Source organism: Delphinus delphis, chromosome 2 (assembly GCF_949987515.2).
Source record: "Delphinus delphis chromosome 2, mDelDel1.2, whole genome shotgun sequence".
Taxonomy (NCBI): Eukaryota; Metazoa; Chordata; class Mammalia; order Artiodactyla; family Delphinidae; genus Delphinus; species Delphinus delphis.
In genome coordinates, this window is record NC_082684.1 from 156,963,445 (window position 1) to 156,990,803 (window position 27,359).

Below are 27,359 nucleotides of genomic sequence, written 5' to 3' on the forward strand. Positions count from 1 at the left end.
GGAATTCTGTGTTTCTGTGTGTGTGTACATTTAGAAACTCAAGTTAAACTTCATAAATTAGATAAACTTGATTTAACAATAGGAACCTGGTTCAAAAGACAACCCAAGGACAGTAGACCATTTTTATGACAGTGGAGAGACATTTTCTGGTTATTCAGGTGTAAAGGGGTTAATTATGATAGTTAAGTGTTACAGTAAATGTGAGAAATTTCTCATAATTCTATTGAAATTTTTAAAAAAACATTATTGGCTATTGTAGTCATTAATACATCAGGGTCATGATATATCATTCATTAGGGAGTGTTTTGCTACCCCAAAGACAAAACAGTAAAATCACACTGAATATCATTCATTAGGGAGTCTTTTGCTGTCCCAGATTCAGAATGAGGGAGACATATACCAAAAAGTAATTTTAGTGATTTTTTAAAAATTTATTTATTTTATTTATTTAGTTTTGGCTGCCTTGGGTCTTCGTTGCTGCGTGCGGGCTTTTCTCTAGTCGTGGTGAGCGGAGGCTACTCTTCATTGCGGTGCGCGGGCTTCTCATTGAGGTGGCTTCTCTTGTTGTGGAGCACGGGCTCTAGGCACATGGGCTTCACTAGTTGTGGCATGCAGGCTTAGTAGTTGTGGCTTGCTGACTCTAGAGCACAGGCTTAGTAGTTGTGGTGCACGGGCTTAGTTGTTCTGCGGCATGTGGGACCTTCCCAGACCAGGGATCGAACCCATGTCCCCTGCAATGGCAGGTGGATTCCCAACCACTGCGCCACCAGGGAGGTCCCAGTAATTTTAAAATATGCAGTAAGTTCGAAAAATATTTTATTGTCATTTGTAAGTGAGAAGATAAAAACATATTAATTTGATGCACATTAAAAAACTAAACTAGCATTTCCCCTCCTGATGTTAAGTATCTATGGACATGAACATTCAAATAGCATATAACATTAAACCTATTCGAAGAATTTCTTTAAAACACATTTCCAGTAAACCGTTCAGCATATTTCTTTCTTTTTTTTCTTTTTTTTTTTGAGGTACACGGGCCTCTCACTGTTGTGGCCTCTCCCGTTGCGGAGCACAGGCTCCGGACGCGCAGGCTCAGCGGCCATGGCTCACAGGCCCCGCCACTCCGCGGCATGTGGGATCTTCCTGGACCGCGGCACGAACCCGCGTCCCCTGCATCGGCAGGCGGATTCCCAACCACTGCACCACCAGGGAAGCCCTCAGCATATTTCTTTAAGACACATTTCCGGGCTTCTCTGGTGGCGCAGTGGTTGAGAATCTGCCTGCTAATGCAGGGGACACGGGTTCAAGCTCTGGTCTGGGAAGATCCTACATGCCGCGGAGCACCTAGACCCGTGAGCCACAACTACTGAGCCTGCGTGTCTGGAGCCTGTGCTCCGTAACAAGTGAGGCCGCGATAGTGAGAGGCCCGCGCACCGCGATGAAGAGTGACCCCCGCTTGCCACAACTAGAGACAGCCCTTGCCCAGAAAGGAAGACCCAACACAGCAAAAATAAATAAGTAAATTAATAAACTCCTACCCACAACATCTTCAAAAAAAAAAAAAAAAAACACATTTCCGTGATTTAAAAGCCATATAAATACATATCCTTTTACAGAATTCCCTTCCAATTCTTTAGGATATTTATGAAATTTATGAAGTGCTTTTTTTCCAGGATGGCTGCGAGATACGCAGTAAGCTAGTACTTAGTCCCCCAGCACCAAGTAGAAACTTCTAAAGTAACAGGCTAAAGGTCTAGTGGAAACATGGGGCTCAAACATTTCCTGAAGCCTGTTCCTGCTCTAATGTTGAATGTCAGGATTTTTAATTTAAGGCTGATACTCTGCTAATTGTACTCAGGCTGCACTGGCAACCATAAAAATAGTCTCCCTTCTTCATTTGAAGCAGAGGTGTTCAGAATACAAACCAACATGTGCTAGTCTGTGCATGTTTGTATTTTACCTCACATGTTCTCAGTGTGTTCTGTTATCCACAGTGATACCAAAGTATTTCATGTTGGCATATTAGTCATAAAAATGTGTAACTTTAAAATAAGATACAAATTAAAAAAATATATGTCATTCCTTTTTTCCCAGTTCTACATGTTTGTCCCTCCCATGTGTATCTTCAGCTCTACACGGCTTTCTTGAACTCTTCTTTAAAAGGAAAGGATTGAGAAAAACCTCTTGAATTTAAAGAATGATTCAGGAAAATAAAATCTCTCTTCAATTAAATCTTTTGAAAAATCCATGCATGACACTTTTCAAGCCAAAGCATGGGTTGGTTTTATTGCATTTGATGCTGTAACAAAGTACCCTAATTAGCACATTGGTGTAATTTACCACTCTTTCATTAAAGCTGATTGCCTAACTACCTGGGAAGTTAACATGGCTTCTTGAATACTTGACCTGCCTTATTTTTCTCCAGTACAGCTGTTTGTGGGAATGGAGCAAAAAGCATTCATTACTGATGGGAAAAAAATTCTGGTAAAGGTTTTCATACAAGAAAATGATGTCGTTTTGCTTTGTGCCTCCTCAGCCTTTTCCATTTTTAATTGGTTTGGATTTATGATGAGACCTTAAATGACAGCATGGATTCCTGGCATTCAGCTAAATTCTTATGAGTTTGGAAAGCTAAATCATGTTCATTTAATTTATATTGTTACTCATTTTGGTTTTGAAAATCTGACCTTAAAAAGTGAAGTGCATTAAAGTCTGTGAAATTAAGCTCGTAGTTGGCTTTTGGGGATTCTACAAGTTATGCAGAAATAGTGAAATCCATTGAAACGGCTTGAGGTAGGGATAAGGAGGAAATGTTTTGACAAATATAAAAACAGACAAGCAAGGGTAGATTAAATGCTATTGCATTGGTAAGAGTAATTTTCTTTAGTGTTTTGAGCCACTGGCAAAAATCCATGTACATTTTATCTTTTACTCCTTAATCACCCCGCCCTGACTATGTGACATGACACATTCATCAGCGTGGTACTCTTATGTTAGAGCAGTAGGATGATGTAAGGAAAATCCATACCTTAACAGGAGAAATAATGCTCTCTTCCATGACAGAAGCAATGCTTCACATCAAGAAGCAAACCTGCAGGTCATCCATACTCCATGCAGCCTTGTAATATCTGCATACCAAAGTAGCCCATAAAGGCCTCATGTGAAAAGAGCATTTAGAAAACAAGAACAAAGAAGCTTGTTGTAAATTCTGGGTAAGCCATTTACATCCTGACAGAAGAAGGATGGGCTTAATTATCTTTCATAACTCCTCTGCTACTGACTGAGGATCTGCTGTGCTTTAAGTAACCATTTTATTTTTGTTGCTAAAATTAAAGTGGTTTGCTATAGGAGATACCTTAGGTGAAGTTTGCAGTGGAGACCAAATTTATCCCTACGATTTTTAGCTCTTTGCGCAGTTCATGAACATGAAAAGGAACTTTTTGGATTTGGCTGCAGAGACTTTTTACATTAATATTTCATCCTTCTTAGAAGTTTCTGGTGTTTGTGGAATCTTCTTCCTGGGCCCTTCTGTCCCTTGAATTATTCTCAACACTACATCCCCCCCAAAAAAGGTATCAAAGGAAAAGTGGAAGCCCCGGCAATCTTGGTATTGCTAACATTCCTAGAAATTTCAGTGTTGATGAGTTAAAGGAAAAGACAGGAGTCTGTCTCAGAGAGGAGGACAGGACTGTAGGAGACGCAGATACAGTAAAAATATAAATGATAATAATAACTCTTATTGTTTTACAGATTTAGAAAAAGAAAGAAGGAAACGAAAAAAACCCAAACAGTAATCAAACCCCATCATGGTGTATCAATTAAAATGGAAGGGAATTACATGCAAATGCTTCAAATAGAAAATGCAGAATACCTTTCCACTGATGATTTTTAGTTGTCAGGACAAGTGAGACCCAAACAGCAGACAGAATGGTCCCAGCATGCTTGTTGCCTTTTTTTGTTTGCACAGTAGCTGTCAATTTCAGCCTTGCAGGTAGTGGAACCCAGCGGGAGGCAGGGGCGGGACCCAACCACGAAGCCTGAACTGAGAGCAAATTTAAATTACTGAGCCTTTTTTTTCCTTTTTTATTTTTCTACTCTGCGACAAACTGAAAAGATTCCAGCACGCTAATTTAACCACCCTGCTTCTTCTTTGCCTTTTTTTTTTTTTTTTTTTTGTCTCCCTGCTTCCAGGATAATTAAAAGAGAAACCTGTAAAGGCAACATTCCTGTGACCGAGTTGGTGCTGCAACGTGCTGGTAAGAAAACACATTTAATTTTTTTTTATCTTTTTTTTTTTTTTGCTTTTCCTTTTTTTAAAAAAAAAAGAGCTGAAGGCTTTGTCTGTCTAATGCAGTCATAAGCGTGGCTTCCCTGCCGTGAAGGGTTAGCATGTAATGAAAAGGTGAAATTGCCTGATATGTGACCTTCGCGTCATACTTATAATGGGTAATGACAGCATCCCTATGTACCCTGATGATGCTTCTCTCTGCAAATTGATGAGTCGCCCAGTTGCAACAGGGCTAAGACTGTCGCACTATGGCAATTAGTTGTTGATTGTTTAAGGTTGGTGTTTCAGTGTCCTGTCAGGGAGAATTCTCCAGTTCTCCAAGTTACTGGTTTGCAGGGGTGTCATGGGTTTTAATAGGTCCCTTACAGACCGTAACTGTTTTGTTATTTACTCGCGAAACAGGAAGTACAATAATGAAACTTTTTTTTAAGTAACACTGTAATTATCCTATACTTCCTTAGTCCAGATAATGAAACAGCCTAAAGTGAGCTCTGAGTAGCGTTATTTTAATCCCTTTCATCTACAACTTGTCAGGAGTTCATTAGACAGTTAACTGTGGACAGCCTAGATCATCAGGGGACCTTGAACTTGAGATGCCAACTTTATTCTCTAAAAGGACAAATTTTCCTTCAGTCCTATTATATTCAACAAGTACTTCTTTATATGCTGCCTGGGACTGGTACTGAGAATGTTCTTGCCTGTTACTCTGTTATGGGGAGAGACTGAACCTAGATGGTGTGACTTTTCAGCAATCAGCTCTTCATTCTACTGTTAGGACTGATCAGATCACTTAAGCCACATTTCAAAATGCATGACTGTTGACTCTGAGATAAAGTTCCCAAGGTTAAGTCTCCTACAATCAATTCCTCCTGTGCATGTAAATTTTGTTTATGTCAGTTTGCAACGATGGTCAGTACGTTTTAGACTGCATTTGCATATTATAAAGAAAGAAGAAAACATAGAAATCTTACCTGTCTTGCAAACCAAATATGTCCTTTGAGCATATATCCATGTGGCAAACTTTGAGCTTACCCAGATGCTAGCCTCAGAAGCTGGAAGACACAGGAAAGATTGAGGTTGGTTAGTGAGTGTGCTTGGATTTGGGTCAAGAAACTTAGGAAGAAATTTTCTTTTATTGCCTTTAAAAACACATGTAAAATATCGAGGGATATTTTTGTCTGTTCTCCATGGTTGTTTGTGAACTGTGGTAGTTTTTGTTTTTGTGCTGTTGTTTTCGGTTTTTAATAGATAAGTAAACATGTAGTGGGGAGATCGTCAAAAAAGAGAATGTAGTTTCCAAATGTCCATTAAGACCTTTTTCTAAAGAAAAACTATCCTGTGAAAGTTGGAAGATTGTATGCTGTTTGCATCCGGTAAGGAACGTGGCATTCCATACACTGGTAACATTTGGTCCCTAGTCTCTATAGCTATCCTATCTAATTGTGTCATTTCCACATTTAACAGCTCTGAACCGTGCCGCCCCGTGGGTCCTCACCGATGCCCCCCAGATCACTTGAAATGTCTAAAAAGACCTTAGAACGTTAGAAAATGCCAAGTATTAGAATAATTTCTGCCTCTTACAACAAAAGAAAATACTATGGATTTAATAGTTCGTTTTTAAAATCTGATTTTACCCACCAGTAACTGTCTACTAGGAACATTTCAGTTATAATTGGAATAAATTGTTGCCCGGTAACAAGCAACTAACTCTGAAGCTACTTTCCGTAGAAATCAGTGACTGGAAATAGCTACAAAGAGCTAAATGCAAGTCAAACCGCAGCACTTGCATTTCTTAGTTTTTTAAGAAAATATTCATTTCTGAGTAGTTTTACTATTCTACTTAAATTCTTGAATTTTTTTAATCAAGGTGCCTCTTCTAAGAAAATTTCTAATTGACCAAAATCCCTGATATGAAAAATAAAGGCCAATAGACCTTTGAAAAAATTTTTCTTTCTGATTCAAAATAAGGAAGGATAAGCACAACCTCTCAGACTATGAGTGTTAACAAGATTCTGGGCTAGCAATACCATTATATGTGAAGAACTGCTATCATCTCTTGCAGAACGTAATGTAAAATTATGGGTTTCACTGTAGGACTCTGTCATTTGAACTAGTAATCAGTCCATAATTCTACAGATTGCTGCAGTTAAAACGATGCTTCCCCGCATTTAAAAAAAATATTGAATAACACTGAAATTACTTTAGAGTTTTACCCGTTCCATTTTTTTCCAAGAGAAACAGAACGAGTAATAATCCCAAATTCTGATATCTGAGTATACATAATATCAGAATGTCTTTTCTTCTTCCCTGGTTGAAGTGCTATGACATTATAATTTCAAGAGCAAAATTCTTCAGCAACGCTTCTGCATTTCCCATTTAGCTCTTGTGGCGATTGGGAATAGTTTTCACCTTCTAATTGTGCAGGTGTTTAAATAGAAAATACCTTAGGGAGAGGGTAAACACTGTCATTTTACACACAGACATACAAACAGACAAAATTACATATGACGCTAGAATGAAAATATCCAGGCAATATGAAAGCATAAGTAATGCTTTCTGAAAATATGACATTTGACATTTGCTCAATTCACTATAAATGTTTACTAAGTATCAACAATGTTAGAATATATGGGAAGTTGAACAATGACAAAGCCATATCTTGGTCATCCAGGGAATTACAATATAGTAAAATTAAACTGGTATTAAAAAAAAACAGAAAATGTAATTTGATTAATTAGCCTACAACGAACTTGACATTGTGTTAGTTTCTCGGGATCAAGGAAAATTATAACTTACTGTTTCTGACCTTTTAGAACCAGCATATTCTTCACTTCCCACTTTTGCTTCAGTTCTTCTTCTATAGTTACGTATGTTTTCTGTTTCTTGTGTTTTTAAAAGATCATTATTAGTATACGTATAGTCAATATCTGTATTTTTTCCACTGTATAAGAAGAAGCACGAAGCACTAAACTGGATATCAGGAGATAGCCATCCTAATCCCTAATTACCCACTGACTTTGTTACTGAATCTTCTTAGGCCTCTGTCTCCTCATCTTTCCAGAGAGGAAGTGGCCACATCCAACAGTAAACATTTTTCAATTCTACCAAGATAAAGATGGGTAACTTCTAAGGAAGAGAAAGAGGAATGCCAGTTATGGAAGGCATTGTGGTCCAGTGGTTTAAACAAAGTACAAGAGAATTATCAATGAGTAAACCACAAGTCCTAGCCTCTGCATTTGGGCTGAGTTGATGTGCGGTTATTCCAACCCCTTGATTTCATACTGTCTGCTCTCTTCACTGACATGGTAATGCCTACAGGACTAGAGAGAAACACTGCAACAGAACAGCAAGGGTATATAAAAAACACTGTTCTAGCCCCTACTGAAATGCTTCCTACATGGGACCCAAGAAAATAAAGAGAATATCTCTCTCCTTAAAAGTAAAATACAGAGCAATGCTTCTCTTAAACACATTAAAAAATTATTATATGTACATTAGTATCCATCCCTAACACTTTAGAGTAATGAAATAATTTTTGAAAAAGTCATAGTTTACAACCTATACATTAATAATAGAAAACATATTATAGGGGTAAAATTAATATTTTCTAAAGCCTATTTCTAAAATATCCATCTTATATTTCCTGAGTAAATACATAAATGCTTAGGTATACTAGATATCATAATCCTCTTGTTTTCTTCCTGCCTCCCTGGTTTCCTATTGTTTTTACAAAAAGAAGATGAAGAAATACATGATATATATACATATTAGAAACTAGTTTAATTTTTTTTCTTTATTACCATCCAACTATGAATTAATCTTTAAGAAACTCAGGTTTGGAAGGAGGTAAAGAGAAGACGAGTTGTTCTTAGATTATTTCTGTCGGAGGAGTAGCAAGACAAAAGGGCTTGTGATTTCTTCATTCATTCAAAATTTGTTCTTAAAGGCATTGATAGACCCTGGTTAAAGAAAGAAATACAGTTCCTGTCCTCAAGAAACTTAAAATATAAGACATTTTAAAACAAATGAACATAAAATACATCATTACAAAAGTGCTATGAAAGAAAATTTCAAGTGCTCTGACAGAAACTATGCAGGAGGCAAGTAAGATTGGTGGGCTCATGGAAAACTGTTCTAACCCAAAGACAGAGATACTCTTTCTAAAGTGAAAAAAAAAATACTTATTTCTGTTTCCTCGTGTCTTTGGGTAGTGGAATTAAGCAAGTTCTTCGCTTACCTGGAATTTTGCAATTACTCCCTGACTGGTCCCCGGTCATTTTTAACACAGCAGCCTGAGTGGCCCATTAGAGATGTGATTCGTATTGTATTACTCCTCTGTTCAAAACACTGCAATAAAGATACCTTGGAAACTGATAACAATGGTTGTATCCAAGAGGGAAACATAAGGGTGGAAGAAAGGGCACAGGGATGAAAGGAAGGCTTACTTTTACTGTGTACCCTTTTGCACCTTATGAGTTTTCATGTCATATCCATGTCTTACCAGTCTGATTAAGTCATTTTAATTTAATTGCCATTTTAAAAAAATCTCTCCATGCTCTCCATGTCATTCAGTAAAAGTCGATTCCTTACAAGGGCCTATACTGGGATGAGTATATGATTTTTCATTTGAACCTGGAAATTTTTGTGAGTAAAAGGTGATAATATTCATAATTACCATGGGACAACAAGCATAAAATAGAGCTGTCCAGGGCCAACAAGGGTAAACCTAACCCTACACATCTCCATGACTCTCTCACCTTCTTCTCTTGCCCCGTGTACTCCAGGCACATTTATGGACTTAAACACAGAACACACCAGGTATGCTCTGATCTCAGGACCTTTGCACTTGCTCTTCTCTAGTCCTGATCATTCTTCTTCTAGATGTCCATATCAATTGTCTGCTCACTTCATGTTTTGCCCAAATATCACCCTCTCTGATCACCCTATTTATAAGTACAACTCACCCTCACCTTCCCTATCCTCCTTCACTGCTTTATTTCTCTCCATAGAATGTATCACCAACTACTATAGTATATCATATATTTTGCAATTTATTATTGGACTCTCTCCATTAAAATAGATGTTTTATAAAGGCAGACATTTTGTTCTGTTTTGTTTACTGCTGAATCTCTAGCATCTAGATATACCTGGCATATAACAGGCACTCAGTAAATATTTGTTTAATGAATGTTGGATGTTATCAAAACTGTCCATATCATCCTAATCAGTAGACTTAGGGCTATGTTCCAGGCTGAGTTCCAGCAGCTGTGTCTAAGTGCAGAAGAGCAGGAGACTGGCTCAGAGATGTGGGGAATGGAGTCAGGGAGGCTCAGAAAGACAGATTCAGAAACAGAGAAGGTCAAAAACTAAAATAGAAGAGCCAAATAAGTATCAAATCCAAGGGTGCAGATGAAGATACAAAGACAGGTGGAGACATAAGACATAATCAGAGGTGACAAGAGGCAACAAGTAGGTTTCATAAGACAGATGGCAGGTGGGGGCAGTAATAGATTTCTGGTATTCTATATATGTGCAGAATTTACTAGAATGTGGACTAGATCATCTGGAATAAGTTAGATATTTCTCACACTGTACCTATGGCTTTGCTTGGATATTCAGAGGACTTTCTTAAGGAACATCTGTAGTTGACTTGAATAGTAATGAACTGATCTGGTAAGTGATAGGCAGCTAAAAGAAAGCCAAGTTTGAAGGAAGTGGGAAACATTTTACTGAAGTTGTTTTTATAACCGCATCATTCAGTCTGACATTTTCTGTGTACTTTTTAAGTAGCCCTTGAGCAGTATGAATAGCGTACCTGAGAATCTACCAGTTATAGGATGATGTAAGCAGGTCACAGAGAAATGCACAAAACAAGTTCTTTTGTTCAATTTTGTTTGAAGCTACCATATTTGTATATTAAACAGTCCTATGTTCTGCAGGTGATGTTATAGGGATATAATGCTCTCTGAATGCTCATCTTTTTAAAGGTTGTTATAAAAAAAATTAAAATGTGATAGCATGCTTTTCTGGCAAGGAGATAATTTGCCGATATACGATTTTCTGAGTATTTTTATCATGCTATGCCTGTTATCTAGAGGACCTATGTAATTGAGGGGTTGGGGGGTGAATCCCCAAAATTCCATCTATATAAAAGTTTCCTGAGTCCCTTTGCATCAGTCCTATCCTCCACACCTAGCCTTTAGGCCACTGATCTGCTTTCTGTCACTATAGAGTAATCTACATTATATTAAGTTTTATGTAAGTGGAATCATATAACATGTACTCTTGTGTCTGGCTTCTTTCAGCATCATGCCTTTGAGAGCCATACATATTGTTATGTACATCAGTAGATTTTTAATTGGTGAGTGGTATTTCATTGTACGAATATACCACATTTTGTTTATCCATTTACCTGTTGATGGACATTTGGGTAGTTAACATTTGGAAGCTCTTATAAACAAAGCTGCTTGAACATTCATATACAAGTCTTTATGTTCACTTCTCTCAGGTAAATAGTTAAAAGTGAAAATGCTGGGTCTTAGGATAGGTGTATGTTTAACTTTATAAGGAAAAAACAAAGTGGCGAAAAAATTTTATGCTTCTGTCAGGAATATATGAGTGTTCCAGTTGCTAGACATCTCTGCCAACTTCTGGTATTGCCAGTCTTTTCAATTTTAGTCATTTTAATGGTGTTTGGTGGTATCTCACTGTGGTTTTAATCAGCATTCCGCTGAAGAGTAATAGTGTTGAGCATCTTCTCATATGCTCATTGGCTTATTGTAAAATGTCTGTTCAAATCTTTTATTTGTTTTTTATTGTGCTGTGTGTTCCCTTAATACTGAGTTGTAGGAATTCTTTTCATATTTTGAGCAAAATATCTACATGGAAAATATTTTCTCCCAGTATGTGACTTTTCTTTCTACATTTTTTAATGGTGTCTTTCAAGAAGCAACATTTTAAAATTTGGATTAATCCAAATTTAACCAACGTACCATTTTTTTTTCTTTTATGGTTCATACTTTTTGTGGTTTCTCTAAGAAATCCTTGCCTGTTAGAAGATGACAAAGATTTTTCTTCTATGCTTTCCTCTATATGTTTTAGAATTTTAGCTTTTACATATAGACCTATGATCCATCTTTATTTTTATGTTTGACATAAGGTAAAAATCAAGGTTCAATATTTTTATATAGATATCCAGTTGTTCCAGCACCATTACGGAAAAACTTACTCTTTCCACCATTTAATTACCTTGGACCATTGCCAAAAATCATTTAACCATGTATGCATTGAAAACAGGTAATGTAATTTCTCCAGCTTTGTTTTTCTTTTTCAAAATTGTTTTGATTTTTCTAAGTTGTTAACATTTTCATATAAATTTTAGATGTAACTTATAAAGATTTTCCTCAAATAAAAAGCCTGCTGAAATTTTTATTGGAGTTGCATTGAATATGTAAGCTCAATTTGTAGAAACGACATTTCAACTACATTGAGTCTTATATCTATAAACATTTATTTAGTTGTTTTCCATGTATTTAGTTATTCTTTAGTTTCAGCAAGGATTATAGTTTTGAGCATACAGGTATTTCTCCAGTTGTTAAATTTATCCCTGATTATATAATATTTTTGGATATTATTGAAGTGGTATTGTATTTCATTTTTAAACTTCTGTTGCTCTTATATATAAATACTATTGATGTTTGTATGCTGGCCTCCTATACTGCTGTCTTCACAAGTTCACTTTTAGTTTTAGTGGATATTTTTTGCATATATATTTCTTAGGATTTTCTAAATACACTATCAACTTTTGATCAAAACACTTCATCCTTGCCAATTTGTATTTCCTTTATCCCTTTTCTTAATTGAAGTAGCTAAGATTTCCAGTGAAGTGTTGACTAGAAATAGTGAGAGTGAACACCCTTCATTTGTTCCCAATCTTAGGAGGGGAAACATTCAATCTTTCACCACAAAGTATGATTTTAATTGAGGTTTATTCATGCATACCCTTTATCATATAAGGAAGTCACATTCTATTCCTTTTATATACTGGGAATTTGATTTGCTAAAATTTTATTACGGATTTTTTGGTCTCTATTCATAGAAATACTTGGCGTCTTTCTTTTCTTGTAACGTCTTTGTCTAGTGTGCTCTTAGAAGGACACTGATCTCATAAAGTAGGTTGGGGAGTATTCTTTCCTCCTTTATTTTCTGAAACATCTTGTGTAGGATTAGTATTATTTTTCTTCCCTAAATGTTTGATAGAATTTATCAGTAAGCTACATGGGCCTGGAGTTTTCTTTGTGGGAAGACTTTCAGTTAAAAATTCAATTTCGTTCATAGATACAGAGTTATTTAAATTTTCCATTTCCTCTTAGGTTAACTTTGGTCATTTATGTTATTTATGAATATATATATTTCATCTATGCTATCACAATTATTGCCATGAAATGTTCTTTGTATTCCCTCATCCTCTGAATGTTGTAGGATCTGTAATAGTACCTCCTCTATCGTTCTTAATAGTAGTTTATGTTTTCTCCTTTTCAAAAATCAATCTACTAGTTTTTACTTCTGCTATAGCAAATTGCCACAAACTTAATGACTTACACAATACAAGTTTAACACTTTTTAGTTCTGTATATCAGAAGTCTGACACAAATCTCACCAGGCTAAAATCAAAGTGTCAGTAGGAGCCGCATTCCTTTCAGGAGGCTCTAAAGGAAGATCCATTTTCTCACTCATTTGGATTGTTGACAAAATTCAATTCCTTGTGGTTATAGGACTGACATCTCCATTTCTTTGCTGATGACCAGCTGAGGGTCATTTTCAGCTTCTAAAAGTCATGCACATTCCTTGGCTTGTGGACTACATCTTCAATCTTCAAAGCCAGCAACAGTGTGTCAAGTCCCTGTCACACTTCAAATCTCCCTTTCTTCTTCCATCTCATCTCTTTAACCCAACTGGGAAAGGTTCTCCACTTTTAGGGACCCATGTGATGATCCTAGACCCACCCAGATATTCCAGGGCAATCTCCCCATCTCAAGATCCATACCATTAATCACATTTGCAAAGCTTCTCTTGCCGTCTAACACATATTTACATGTTCCAGGGATTACAGCATAGACATTTTTCTACCTTCTATGCCAGAAGCTTATGTATTGATTTTAGCCTTTTTTTTTTTTCTTTTTCTAATATATACCTTTAAAGCTATAAACTCCCCTTAACTAAGTCATACAGTAACTGTATCCCACAAATTTTAACTTATTTGTTTTCATTATTTATTCAAAATAATTTTAGTTGTTTCGGTAATTGCTTCTTTTTCCCATGGTTTTTTAGAAGTGTGTTATTTAATTTCCAGATACTTGGACTTTTTCTACATGTATTCTTGTTGCTGATTTCTAATTTAATTCCATTCTCATCAGAGAACTAAATAATATCATATTTTCTAAATTTTTGTGGCAGCATATGGCTTACTTTGGTGAAAATTCCAAGCGTTCATAAAAAGAATGTATATTACGCAGTTATTGGGTATAGTGTTCTATAATTGCCATTTCGGTTGGTAGTATCTTTCTCATCTTTTATTTTCTTAATTAATTTTTTGTCTATTTGTTCTATCAGTTACTGAGAGTACTGTAAAGTCTCCCTCCATGAATATAGATTTGTCTATTTCTCCTCTTTAGTGTCTCTTAGATTTTGTTCCACGTATTTTGAAGCTTTATTATTAGGTGTATATATATTTATAATCGTTATATACTACTGTTGTAAATAGTAACTTTTTTCATTATTAAGTGCCCCCTTTTCTCTAGAAGTCCTTACTCTATTTTGGTTAACTTTTTTCTTTCTTCTCTTCTTTTGTATTAATCAGATGTTTTTGAAAATTAAGAAAAATTTTAAGTTCTGTTTATTGGTTTTCTAGCTATATCTCTCTGAATTATTTTCCCATGGTTGCTTAACTACAATGTACATTTTAAAGTTAATATTGTTAATACTCCCATAGTACATTTTTATTTACCTTCCTTCTTTTGAGTTATTGTTGTCCTATATATTATATTTACATACATTATAAACTCATCAATAAGTTGCATTTTTTTTTTTTTGCTTTAAACAGTCATTTCTCTTTTAAAGATATTAAGAATGAAATAAGTTTATATAGTCTGAACACCTTCCTTTATATTATTTGTAGAGCAGTCCTGGTAACAGATTTTCTGACGTTCTATTTATCTAAAAATATTTTAACTTTATCTTTATTTTTTAAGATAGCTTCACTAAACATAGTATTTATTATTGACAGTTTTATTTTTCTTTCAGCACTTTTATTGTATCATCGCAATATCTTTGGCTTCTGTAGTTTCTTAGTGGAAGCCAGTAAACCATAGCATTCTTCACCTATTATTACTGTGTATGTTTTCTCTGGCCGAGTTCAAAATTTTGTTTGCTATCTTTGGATTTCAGCAGTTTAACTACAATATGTTTTAAAATTATTTTCTTTGTTTTAATCCTGTTTGAAGTTTATTAAGTTTGTTGTACCTGAAATTAATGTTTTCTACCAAATTTGGGGGAGATTCTGCCATTATTTATCCAATTTTTTTTCTGTTTATTTCTCTCTTCTTTTGGGAACTCCAGTTACATATATTATAGTTTGATTTTTCTTAAATTGTTTTTCTCTCTGATCTTCAAATTGGGTAATTTGTATTTTTCAATCTTCACATTTACTGATACTTTATTCTGCCATCTCCAATCTGCTGTTGAGCCCATCTAGTTAATTTTTGAAGTTTACCAAATGTTTTAGTTGTCAGATTTCTGTTTTTCTATGGATCTATTTCTCTTTTGAGATTTTCTTATCTTTTCACTCATTGATATTATACTTTCTTTAATTCTTTGAACATATTTGTAATCACTGATTTGAAGTTTTGATTTGCTAAATTCAACACCTGGGACCACTGGGAGTCAGTTTCTATTGACTGTCTTTGTTCCTGGTTATGAGTCACACTTTCCTGTGTCTTTGCATGTCTAGTAATTTTTGGTTGTAAACTGAACATTTAAGATGATACATTATTGTGACAGTGCATTCTATAGTGTTCTGAAAATTGTGCTTTTTTATTCCAATATTCAGTTAATCCACCTGGACATGAACTGCAATATTTGCTTTCACTATAGTATTTAGCTGCTGGTATCTCTGATCAGTTCTTATGGCTTCCAAATGCTATTTTTATTAGTTTGACCTCCTGGAAGTCTCCCCTGTGCCTGTGTAATTTGGTAGCTAGGGATTTTGGCAAAGATTTTACTCATATTTGGGGGCATACCCTTTCAATGGTTTCTTTGCTTCTAGGAATTTCCTTCTAAATCTAGCTTCTATATCCTTAGGATCACTTTTCTGACACTTTAAATCCCTGAGGCTTCAGCTTTCTCCTGGCTATGTTGTAACTGGAAAATGTATTAAGCTTAAAGAGCAGCAAAAATATATACTTTGCACCATGCATCTTTCATCTTTCAGTAGTAGATTCCTCTCTGACCTCTTCCTGCTTTGTTGTCAGGCCCTACAGAATTTCTCCTCACCATGCATAGTTTGTCAGCCAGACACTACGGGTTTTTGGTTTCATTTCTCTGCAATTATCTTGCTTTCAGGACTTCATCTTTACATTTCCAGGTGCTTTTCCAGTGTTAAACTATGATCTCTGGAAATATTTGCCGACAAGTCTGTGTTTTTCCACCACTGTTTTCTTCTGCAGTAGCCACAGGGATTAGGGAACTACCTTACAGTTCTTACCTTTTATAATTATGGGGTTTTGTTTCCGAGAATAAACAATCTCCAGCTTTTGTATACTTGTAGACACATCCCAGTATCATTAAACTATTAGAGTCTTTTTGTGTTTATCCAGCTTTTATAATTTTATCTGGGAAGGGTTTGCACAACCCCTTACTCCCCCCACCATGACTGTAAATTCTTTTTGTAGGCATATTAACGTATTTTCTTTGTCTGATGTCACAGGGACTACAGTATTTAAAAGGTGAGAAACTAATCCAAAGAGTAAACTGTTTGGCTTTCTCATGTATGTTAATTTTAAACCCGCCCTACAGTCATTACACTCTCTTATTAAATGGCTAATACATTCACATTTCACTCATTTTAAGAGTTAGAAACATTGAATCTTATAAAAAGGTCTATAAATGAACAGCATTTAATGAGATTTTTTTTTTTTCTACTTTAGAACAAACTGACAAGATTCCAGCACACTAATGTAATGACTTCAAGGTCTTATTGTAGCTGACTATGGGGCTTCCAGTGAGAGTCGTAATTATATTAGCTTCATATGGAAGGTAGACAATTAAGTTATCAGTTGTTTATTCTCAGGCTTCAATCTGGACCTTAAACACCGCCTATCAGAATAAAGCCAATACCACTGAAAGAAACTGGGCAATCTCAGTATCAATTTGTTAATATTCTCCCCAAGATAGATGCTGTTTACAATGATAATTAACAAATACACATAAAAGAATATGCATTGGAGAGAGCAAACAGTTCACTTGTGTCTATGAAGGTATGTATTAAAGTGGAGATCCTTGCCATTGCACTTTGGGGTACTGTTGTGTCTTGTATTGTGTCCCCCAAAAAAGTTATATTGAAGTCTTAATCCTTAGTACCTCACAATGTGATCTTATTGGAAATAGAGTCATTGCAGATGGAATTGGTAAAGTTAAGATGAGATCATCCTGGCATAAAGTGGGCCCCCAGTCCAGTATGACTGATGTCTGTAAGAATATAGCCATGTGACAACAGAGACACATGGGTAGAACACCTTGTGACAGTGAAGTCAGAGATTAGATTTATGTAGCTGCAACCCAAGAAGCTTCAAAGATGCTGGCAAACTACCAGAAGCTGGAAGGAGGCAAGAAGGAATTCCATTATACATTTCAGAAGGAACGTGGCCCTGCCAACACCTTGATTTTGAACTTTTAGCCTCCAGAACTGTGAGACAATAAATTTCTGCTGTTTTAAGCCACGCAGTTTGTGGTACTTTTTAATGACAGCCCTAGGATACTAATAAAGGTTCCATTGCTAGATGTGTACTTCGCAAGTTTTAGTAAAGATAGTCAATTTTCTAAGGAAAAATCTTAAGAAGGAAATCCTGGTGAGGAAGGTATATGACATTGTATGTTGAAGAGATGTTTGGTTGTTCCTGGTGCCCTTGAGGCTTTTTTTGGATGTAATAGTTATATGTCTATGTTTATTCATCATATTTGTTATACAGCTCAAGGAGAATAATCATTAAGTCATTGAAGGAAAACTGAGATTCCTTATGCTAAATTATTTGTCCAGAGTCACATACTAAGCTCTGGAAGAGCAGAAAAATAAGAGAAGCATGGCATTTTTCACTCCCAGTTTGTCCTCTAAACTATATCTGAGCCATTCAGTATTAAATATCTGATATTTAATACTAACTTTTAATCATTAAAAAAGTGAACATCTAAAAGGGAAAGAGTTTGAACTCAGAAAAACCAGGGATTATAACTTAAAAACAAATTCCTTGTGTGCTGCTTTTAATTTTATAACAGTGCTATGTTCTGTAAGATTATCGAGGAAGACCTCTTTGAGAAGGTAACAGATTCTAGAGTGATGTGAGAGAGGAAAGCATAAGATATTGAGGGTAATAGTATCCAAGGGCAAAAGGAAACAGCATATAAAATAGCGCTGTAGCAAGAACAAGTGTAAAAGAGTAAGCTATCAGCATGACTGGAGCAGAATAGCAATGAGAAGAATGGTAGGAGGGAAGAGAGGTCATACCCTGTGAGCAGAGGTTGGCAAACTTTTTTCTGTAAATTGCTAGATAGTGAACATTTTATGCTTTGCAGCCCATAACGCCTATGTAACAACTCAACTCTGTGCTGTAGAATGAATGAAAGCAACCATAGACAGTATGTAAATAAATCAACATGACTGTGTCCCAATAAAACTTTATTCATGAATACTGAAATTTGAACTATATATAATATTCATGTGGCAACCATTTAAAAATATAAAAGCCATTCTTAGCTCACAGGTTGAACAAAAACAATAGTTTGCCACCCCCTACTCTGGGGCGTTGTAAGACATGGTGAGAACTTGAGATAAAATTCTCTGCATGAGAGGAAGTCTTCAGGAGGGCTTTGAACTGAGCAGTGACAAGATTTGATTTTTATTTTTAAAGGATCACTGTGGCTACTCTATGGATAATAGACTGTTGGCAGAAAACTCATGGCAGCAGGAGAACAGTTGGGCTAGTCCTGTAAGAGGTGATGAGACCAGGACTAGGATGTTAGCTGTGGAAGTGATAAGAAGGAGGCAGCCTTAGGACAGAATTCAAAAGAAGATCTGACAGGTTCTCTGATGAACTGGGAATGCTGTCCCTAACACAGAGGTCAACAGGAAAGACGGAGAGGAGGATTGACAAGATTTCAGGGTCAGAGTTTCCAAAGTAGCATTCCAAAATATAATTCAGGAGCTTTCATGTTGGAAAGGATAGCCATGGGCTATATTTTGAACAACTCCCCCGCAGTTACATTTCTAGAGCACTTTTCTGTGAACACATGTAATGACTTCCCTCTGCCTCTCTCTGATTTGGCTAGGACAGTTACTGTTATGTTCACTGTAAAAATGAAGCAGGTGGGCAGAAAGGGAGTACAGAACTCATGCAGAAGCACTCAGTGGGCTCCTTCTGGACGGTCTCATTCTCCAGCCCTCCAGTCTCATGTTCTCTGACACCTTGACCAGGACCCATACCAATTTCCCTCTGCCTCACTCATATGGATGTAGATGTATCAAAAAAGGCAACATACTGAGTTACCAATGTTGCAAGTCAATTACTGGCAGAATTATTCAAGTTCTTGTGCTTGGCCAGTCCGAGAAAAAAGAGTTGAAAAGTAATTTCTCTTTCTGCTTCCAGATCAACTTTTCAGGGTGGCAGCATTATCTAGGAAGAAACAAAAATGCAATTATACGATTTGAGGACCCCTTTCTGGGGAACAAGTGTAATTCAGTCCATCGGTAGAACAAGAACCAAAAACCCAATGTCCCATAAAGAAAACATTTTGCCCCCTAACTCATATGCTCAGTGTACATTGTTCTCACAGGTAATTTAAGGCTAGCAAAAAATCCTCCTGCTTACTTGATAACACTTTGTTCAGATCCTGTCTGTAATTTCATGGAGAAGAAGGCTTAACTTTTAAGTAATGAACCCTTAAACTTCCAATTTTGAGCAATTAAGATCAGGGAGTGCATTTTTCTGTGAGTGGGCAGACATTTTCTTCCTTTTCTTCTTTTGTATGTTCCACTTTTAAACTGTTTAGCTCTTTGCTTTGTAGTGGTTGTTGACAATTCCCTCTCATTGTGTATACTGTAGCTTCTGAGTCACGTTGGCACCTGTTCTACTAAAGTTGTCTGTGGATTGCTGCTTTCCAATACCAAGACTGCTGGGGTTTTGTGTTCGCTTGAATACCTATTCCAAGGCAGAGAGTTAGTTAGCAGAGATTAGCAAGAAGCAATTGAAAAAATAACTTGGTAAATTTCTGCAAACACAAGAATGCCCTTGGCAAAGTCCCATGATTTCAACTTGATTCAATTTCATGCCATTCATGTTTGCAAGAAAAGGTTTTTTTTTTATCACTCTACATCTCTCCTTTGTGACGTAACTCATCATCCAGCCCTTCCACTCTGCCTCACCCCATGTAGGTCCACTCACATGGTAGGAATTATTCAATTATTCAAACACCTTCTTGTTTACTGTCAATAAGGTATTTGACTTGAGAAAGAAAAATGGAGCTGGAGGAATCAGGCTCCTGGACTTCAGACTATATCCTCAAAGCTACAGTAATCAAGACAATATGGTACTGGCACAAAAACAGAAATATAGATCAATGGAACAGGATAGAAAACCCAGAGGTAAACCCATGCACATATGGTCACCTTATTTTTGATAAAGGAGGCAAGAATATACAATGGAAGAAAGACAGCCTCTTCAATAAATGGTGCTGGGAAAACTGGACAGCCACATGTAAAACAATGAAATTAGAACACTCCCTAACACCATACACAAAAATAAACTTAAAATGGATTAAAGACCTAAATGTAAGGCCAGACACTATAAAACGCTTAGAGGAAAACATAGACAGAACACTCTATGACATAAATCACAGCAAGATCTTTTTTGATCCACCTCCTAGAGAAATGGAAATAAAAACAAAAATAAACGAATAGGACCTAATGAAACTTAAAAGCTTTTGCACAGCAAAGGAACCCATAAACAAGATGAAAAGACAACCCTCAGAATGGGAGAAAATATTTGCAAATGAAGCAACTGACAAAGGATTAATCTCCAAAATTTACAAGCAGCTCATGCAGCCTCAATATCAAAAAAACAAACAACCCAATCCAAAAATGGGCAGAAGACCTAAACAGACATTTCTCCAAAGAAGATATACAGATTGCCAACAAGCACATGAAAGGATGCTCAACATCACTAATCATTAGAGAAATGCAATCAAAACTACAATGAGGGGCTTCCCTGGTGGCGCAGTGGTTGAGAGTCCACCTGCCAATGCAGGGGACACGGGTTCGTGCCCCGGTCTGGGAAGATCCCACATGCCGCGGAGCGGCTGGGCCCGTGAGCCATGGCCGCTGGGCCTGCACGTTTGGAGCCTGTGCTCCGCAACGGGAGAGGCCACAACAGTGAGAGGCCCGTGTACGGCAAAAAAAAAAAAAAAAAAAAAAAAACAAACTACAATGAGGTATCACCTCACACCAGTCAGAATGGCCCTCATCAAAAATTCTACAATCAATAAATGCTGGAGACGGTGTGGAGAAAAGGAAACCCTCTTGCACTGTTGTGGGAATGTAAATTGATACAGCCACTATGGAGAACAGTATGGAGGTTCCTTAAAAAACTAAAAATAAAACTACCATATGACACAGCAATCCCACTACTGGGCATATACCCTGAGAAAATCATAATTCAAAAAGAGTCATGTACCACAATGTTCATTGCAGCTCTATTTACAATAGCCAGGACATGGAAGCAACCTAAGGGTCCACTGACAGATGAATGGGTAAAGAAGATGTGGTACATATATGCGATGGAATATTACTCAGCCATAAAAAGAAACGAAACTGAGTTATTTGTAGTGAGTCTGTCATACAGAGTGAAGTAAGTCAGAAAGAGAAAAACAAATACCATGTGCTAACACAGATATATGGAATCTAAAAAAAAAAAAAAGGTTCTGAAGAACCTAGGGGCAGGACAGCAATAAAGACACAGACATACAGAATGGACTTGAGGACACAGGGCGGGGGAAATGATGTAAGCTGTGATGAAGTGAGAGAGTGGCATGGCCATATATGCACTACCAAATGTAAAACAGATAGCTAGTGGGAAGCAGCCACATAGCACAGAGAGAGCAGTTTGGTGCTTTGTGACCACCTAGAGGGGTAGGATGGGGAGGGTGGGAGGAAAACACAAGAGGGAGGAGAAATGGGGATATTTGTATATGTGTAGCTGATTCACTTTGTTATAAAGCAGAAACTAACACATCATTGTAAAGCAATTATACTCCAGTAAAGATGTTTAAAAAAATAGAAAATAAAATAGGGATTGGAAAATTCTAGCCTGTGGGACAAATTCAACCCGCAGCCTATTTTGATAAGTAAAGTTTTATAGGAAAACAATCATGCCCATTTGCTTAAAAAAAAAAAAAAGGTATTTGAGAAGTAAGTTTGCTGCTGAAGCCAAGGACTAATCGTATGTGAAGATTGTCTTTTATTACCAAGTTGAGAACATTCATAGTGTTATGATATCAATAAACATCTCCTCTGGGAAAAGGCCATTAGCTCCAGAATCCAGGAAGAGGGGGTATAAAAGTAATCCTATCTTGCTGGTGTCCTGACATCAGTGTTTGAATGGGTATCTATGCTTTCATCCTACTGTCAAATATCTTTAACCTAAAAATTTTTATAGCAAGTAAAGATCTGCACTAAATATATTTGCTGGCATGCAAGTTTTGAAAAATAAAAGCATTAAATGCCCTAATACATAACCAACTTCATGGTGGGAAAGTATTTATTTCTCATCAGAGTGTTAACAGATTATAAAATATTGTTTTTAATGAGAATCTTTGGATTTTCTTCAATCACACTATTTTTGCTGTGTTTTTTTTTTCTTTTAAGAGCTATGATTTCATACATTCCTCATTTTCTTTTTCATAAGGTTAGTAAACTGTGGTTGCCCCCATTTTGGCCTTTAATGTTCAGGTTCTCTTAGACCATGTTAAAAGCCCAGTATCCACCCCTACCTCTGTTCTAAGTAAGGATCTTAGCTGTTCTTGCTTTTTGACCCCATCGGGAGACCAATATATTTTTTTTTATTATATATTCCTTTAGTAAATCAGAATATTTTGAGGATAAAATAATGTAGTTGAAATTATTCTCAAAAAAAGAGAAACTACAGAAATTTAGGTAATTTAAAGAAAAATATTATTTTCATTTAATTTCCATAGCAGCCAACTCAAATATCTGCACAAATGCAGGAGTTTAGAGAAATAAATAATTTAAAAGAATTACATTCATGTTATACTTTAAAATGGTGAACTACACTGTGAATTAAACCATCATGCTGAGAACAGTGACCACTCCAGTCTTAGCGCAGCCCCCTGATTGGACATTTCTATAGCATATCCCATAACATTGAAAAATAAAAGCATAAATTTAACAAATTTAAAAATAAGATTGTTGATTCAGCAATAGTTCTCCTTGGTATTTACCCAAAGGAGTTGAAAACATATGTCCACACAAAAATCTGCACATAGGTGTTTATAGCAGCTTTATTCATAATTGAAAAAACTTGGAAGTAATCAAGATGTTCCTCAGTAGGCGAATGGATGAATAAAGAGTGGTAGATCTAGACAATGGAATAGTATTCAGCATTCAAAAGAATTGAGCTATCAAGACATGAAAAGACATGGAGCAACCTTCAATGCATATTATTAAGTGAAAGAAGCCAAGCTGAAAGGGCTACAGACGGTATGATTCCAACTATCGGCTCAGCCAAAATGTCGTTCGTTTTTTTCCGTAAGATGGCTCTAGTAGCACTTAGTTGTCTTTAACTTCATTCAAAACAATTTTGTTAGATTGTATGTGACAGCTCTCATACCAGCATGCATTTAAAAGACATCAAAATTGGTGAATTTTTGTGTAGCCTCTTTAATATTGAAGATTAAAGAAAAAAAGCAACATTTTTGGCATATTATGCTTTATTATATCAAGAAAGGTAAAAACGCACTGAAACACAAAAAAAGATTTGTGCAGTGTATGGAGAAGGTGCTGTGACTGATCAAACGTGTCAAAAGTGGTTTGCAAAGTTTTGTGCTGGAGCTTTCTCGCTGGACGATGCTCCACAGTCAGGTAGACCAGTTGAAGTTGATAGCAAGCAAATCGAGACATTAATTGAGAACAATCAACGTATACCACGTGGGAGATAGCCGACATACGCAAAATGTCCAAATCAAGCATTGAAAATCATTTGCTCCAGCTTGGTTATGTTCATCGCTTTGATGATTGGGTTCCACATAAGTTAAGGGAAAGAAACCTTCTTGACCGCATTTCTGCATGCCGTGCTCTACTTAAACGTAATGAAACGTTCCATTTTTAAAACAAATTGTGACGGGCGATGAAAAGTAGATACTGTACAGTAATGTGAAACAGAAGAGATCGTGGGGCAAGTGAAATGAACCACCACCAGCCACACCAAAGGCCAGTCTTCATCCAAAGAAGGTGATGTGTATATGGTGGGATTGAAAGGGAGTCCTGTATTATGAGTTTCTTCTGGAAAACCAAACGATTAATTCCAGCAAGTACTGCTCCCAGTTAGACCAACGGAAAGCAGCACTTGACAAAAAGCATCCAGAATTAGCAGAAAACGCATAGTCTTCCATCAGGGTAACGCAAGACCACAAGTTTCTTTGATGACCAGGCAAAGACTGTTACAGCTTGGCCGGGAAGTTCTGATTCATCCACAGTATTCACCAGACATTGCACCTTCGGATTTCCATTTATTTCGGTCTTTACAAAATTCCCTTCATGGAAAATATTTCAATTCCCTGGAAGACTGCAAAAGGCACCTGGAACAGTTCTTTACTCAAAAAGATAAAAAGTTTTGGGAAGATGGAATTATGAAGTTGCCTGAAAAATGGCAGAAGGTAGTGGAACAAAAAGGTGAATACGTTGTTTAATAAAGTTCTTGGTGGTAATGGAAAACGTGTCTTATTTTTACTTAAAGACCAAAGGCACTTTTTGGCCACCCCAATATATGATATTCTGAAAAAGGCAAAACTACAGAGAGAGCAAAAACACCAGTGGTTGCCAAGGGTTGGAGCAGGGATAATTAGGCAGATCACAGAATGTTATTTAGGACAGTGAAACTACTCTGTATGATGCTATAATGATGGATACATGTCATTATACACTTGTCCAAACTCATAGAATGTGCAACACCAAGAGTGGACCTTGGGTGATGATGTGTCAGAGTAGGTTCATCGATTGTACGCATCTACCACCCTGATGGGGAGGTCGATAATGCAGGAGGCTATGCATGTATGTGTGGCAGGGCAGCAGGGGTTATATAGGAAATCATTGTTCCTTCCTTTCTATTTTGCTGTGAACCTAAAACTACTCTTAAAAAGTTAAGTTTATGGAAAAATAAGGTTGTTGAAGATAATGGACAATTAAAATTATAGGTAGTTTTCTTACCTATCCTTCAAGAATAAAAGAGAGTCATCCGCTTTTCTCCCTTTTATCTGATAGAAGGTTATGTTTCCTGGCATATAAATTGCTTTTGTCAGCAGGTAAGCAAGACTTGGATGAGAAAAACTATAGACCCAATGCTGCTTAGTCCTCAGTTACATAACGGGTTTTCACCCACCAAAAACTGAAATCAGGCCAGTGTTAGGCTCTTATTTATTGAAGCTTACAACCCCAGTTATACTTTCTCCTCCTAATGTATGTTACACATTTTGTACATTTGATTTGTACCTACTGAGACTCAAACATTTACCAGAAAATTCTTAATTCAGAAGGAAGGGCCTAATGTACACATTTCTCTTCTAGCACCCAGGGCAGTTGGGACATTGTTACTATCTAATTTTAGATTAGAAAAAAGAATTGTTCTAGGAGACAAAGCCCTCTGTAAATTTGCCCAAATATAAAAATTGAGTTACAGTCATTAGAGGAAAATATTTTTCAGTTTTATTTGGACTTACCATGGATATAGTGCATGAGAGAGAATTCTAAATAAATTATTAAATCCAAATGACAGAAGTGACTGCCAGGCAAGGACTGGGGCCGTAAGAAGTCAGTAACTCATGAACACCATTGGCCATGCCTCTCCTTAGCCCCAGACATTTCTCGAAACAGACCTCCATCATTTCTGGCTGGGACGATTTCAGCTTTAAAAGCATTCACAGTAAAGTGGAAATTACTGGCAGCAACTGAATATTTTATCTGGTTTGGGAGCAATAGGAGGGTAAAAACGCAAAGAATAGGTTAAAGTGATTGCTTTTGTTTGGCGTGGTTTGGTAAAACTGGAATGATTTCTTAATCTTTCTTTCTACCATACAGAGAATTATTTGGGATAAGAAAGGAAAAATTCTTTCAGCAACAATTTACTCCAGAGCTGAGGTTATTAACTTTTCCAGTTTATTTTTCCCTTCTTTTGAGTTGGTTGTTTTAGACTTGAAGTTATCGTCCCAGTCACAGTTATTCTGAAAAGGCTAAAAGTTTTGACCAGTACCTTTGCCATTTGGGTTAATATGGTATTATTGGAAAATTTATCATTGGGTGAGCAAGACATAGGAAGATGAAGAAGGGAACCAATATCATTCCTTTGTTTTCAGAGCTCACGATTGTATGTGATGATTTTTCCCCCTTTTAATTGTAAATTGTCGACTCAAATCTCTAGTATGGAGGAAATCATGCAAATGTTATGCTTCATTTTCCTTCTAATAACTCAAAATAATTATTCACTGGCAGAAACATGGGCTTAGCAGTACATGAAATAATACAGAATCAGGCCTCATTGCATATGTAGAAGGTCCAATTTAGGCAAAAGTTACTTCTAGCCATGCATGATTCTGAATCATCAATGGCCATGTTTTAGATGTCCTTAAACTTATTAATGTTAAGGAATCATTTTCCTATCTTTCTTAAGCAGATATAGGAGTTCGCATTATAGGAATTGCTATAAGTGGGTGAATGATACAGATTTGCACATATACTTAGTGTCTGTGAAAAAGCACTGTAAATGGTTTGCATAGTGGGTAAGTTTTTGAGGAGATGATTCCATTTTGGAAATTTTTGGTTGTATTAATACCTTTCATTGCATGGGTAAAAATTCTATTTAGAAGGATAATTGTCCCTCAGTATCCCAATGCGTGTGGTAATTTTGGGGAACCTTATAAATTACTGCCAATACACAAAGTGTGTGAAATGTATGTTGTGATTAGTGTTCAACAGCAGATTGATAAAAACCACTCAATTTAAAATACGAAAAAAGTTGGTTAAAAAACCATGGTTTTGTAACATTAATGTTCTGCTAAATGTTAATAAGTGTTGGCTGCAAAGGGTCAAATCAATTTAAGGAACTCTGGGTTAAACAGTGTTAAAAAGGTTACTCTACTGCAGGACTTCATGCAAACTTAAATATGGTAAGAGGCATTATGAATATTCGTGCCAAGTAAAAAGTTTGCGTTATTTACCACATTTACACCAAAGACAATTTCCTTCTTCAAACAACAGTGTATTTTTTTTTCTATATTATGATACTTTGCCACCTTGAGGGCCTTGCTAATCCTTGACAGACTACCCCTCCGAGGGCTAGCTAATTCCTAAAGACGGTAAATGTTCCTCCTGAATTAATTCATTCAGCTGCTATAATAAAATACCACAAACCAGGTGGTTTATAAACAACAGAAATTTATTTCTCACAGCCCTGGAGGCTGGGAAGTCCAAATGCAAGGCACCAGCCTGGTCCCATTCTGGTAAGGGCCCTCTTCCTTGTTC

At 36.5% G+C, this 27,359-nt stretch overlaps 1 protein-coding gene across 1 annotated transcript in view; it reads left to right on the forward strand.

The window, feature by feature from the left end:
- The first annotated feature begins 3,836 nt into the window (after positions 1-3,836).
- Positions 3,837-27,359, forward strand: part of CELF2 (CUGBP Elav-like family member 2) — an 829,766-nt gene continuing 806,243 nt past the window's right edge. Inside the window, exon 1 of the mRNA XM_060006033.1 lies at positions 3,837-4,256. The gene's annotated coding sequence lies outside the window, so the exon portion shown is untranslated. The remainder of the gene's footprint in view (positions 4,257-27,359) is intronic.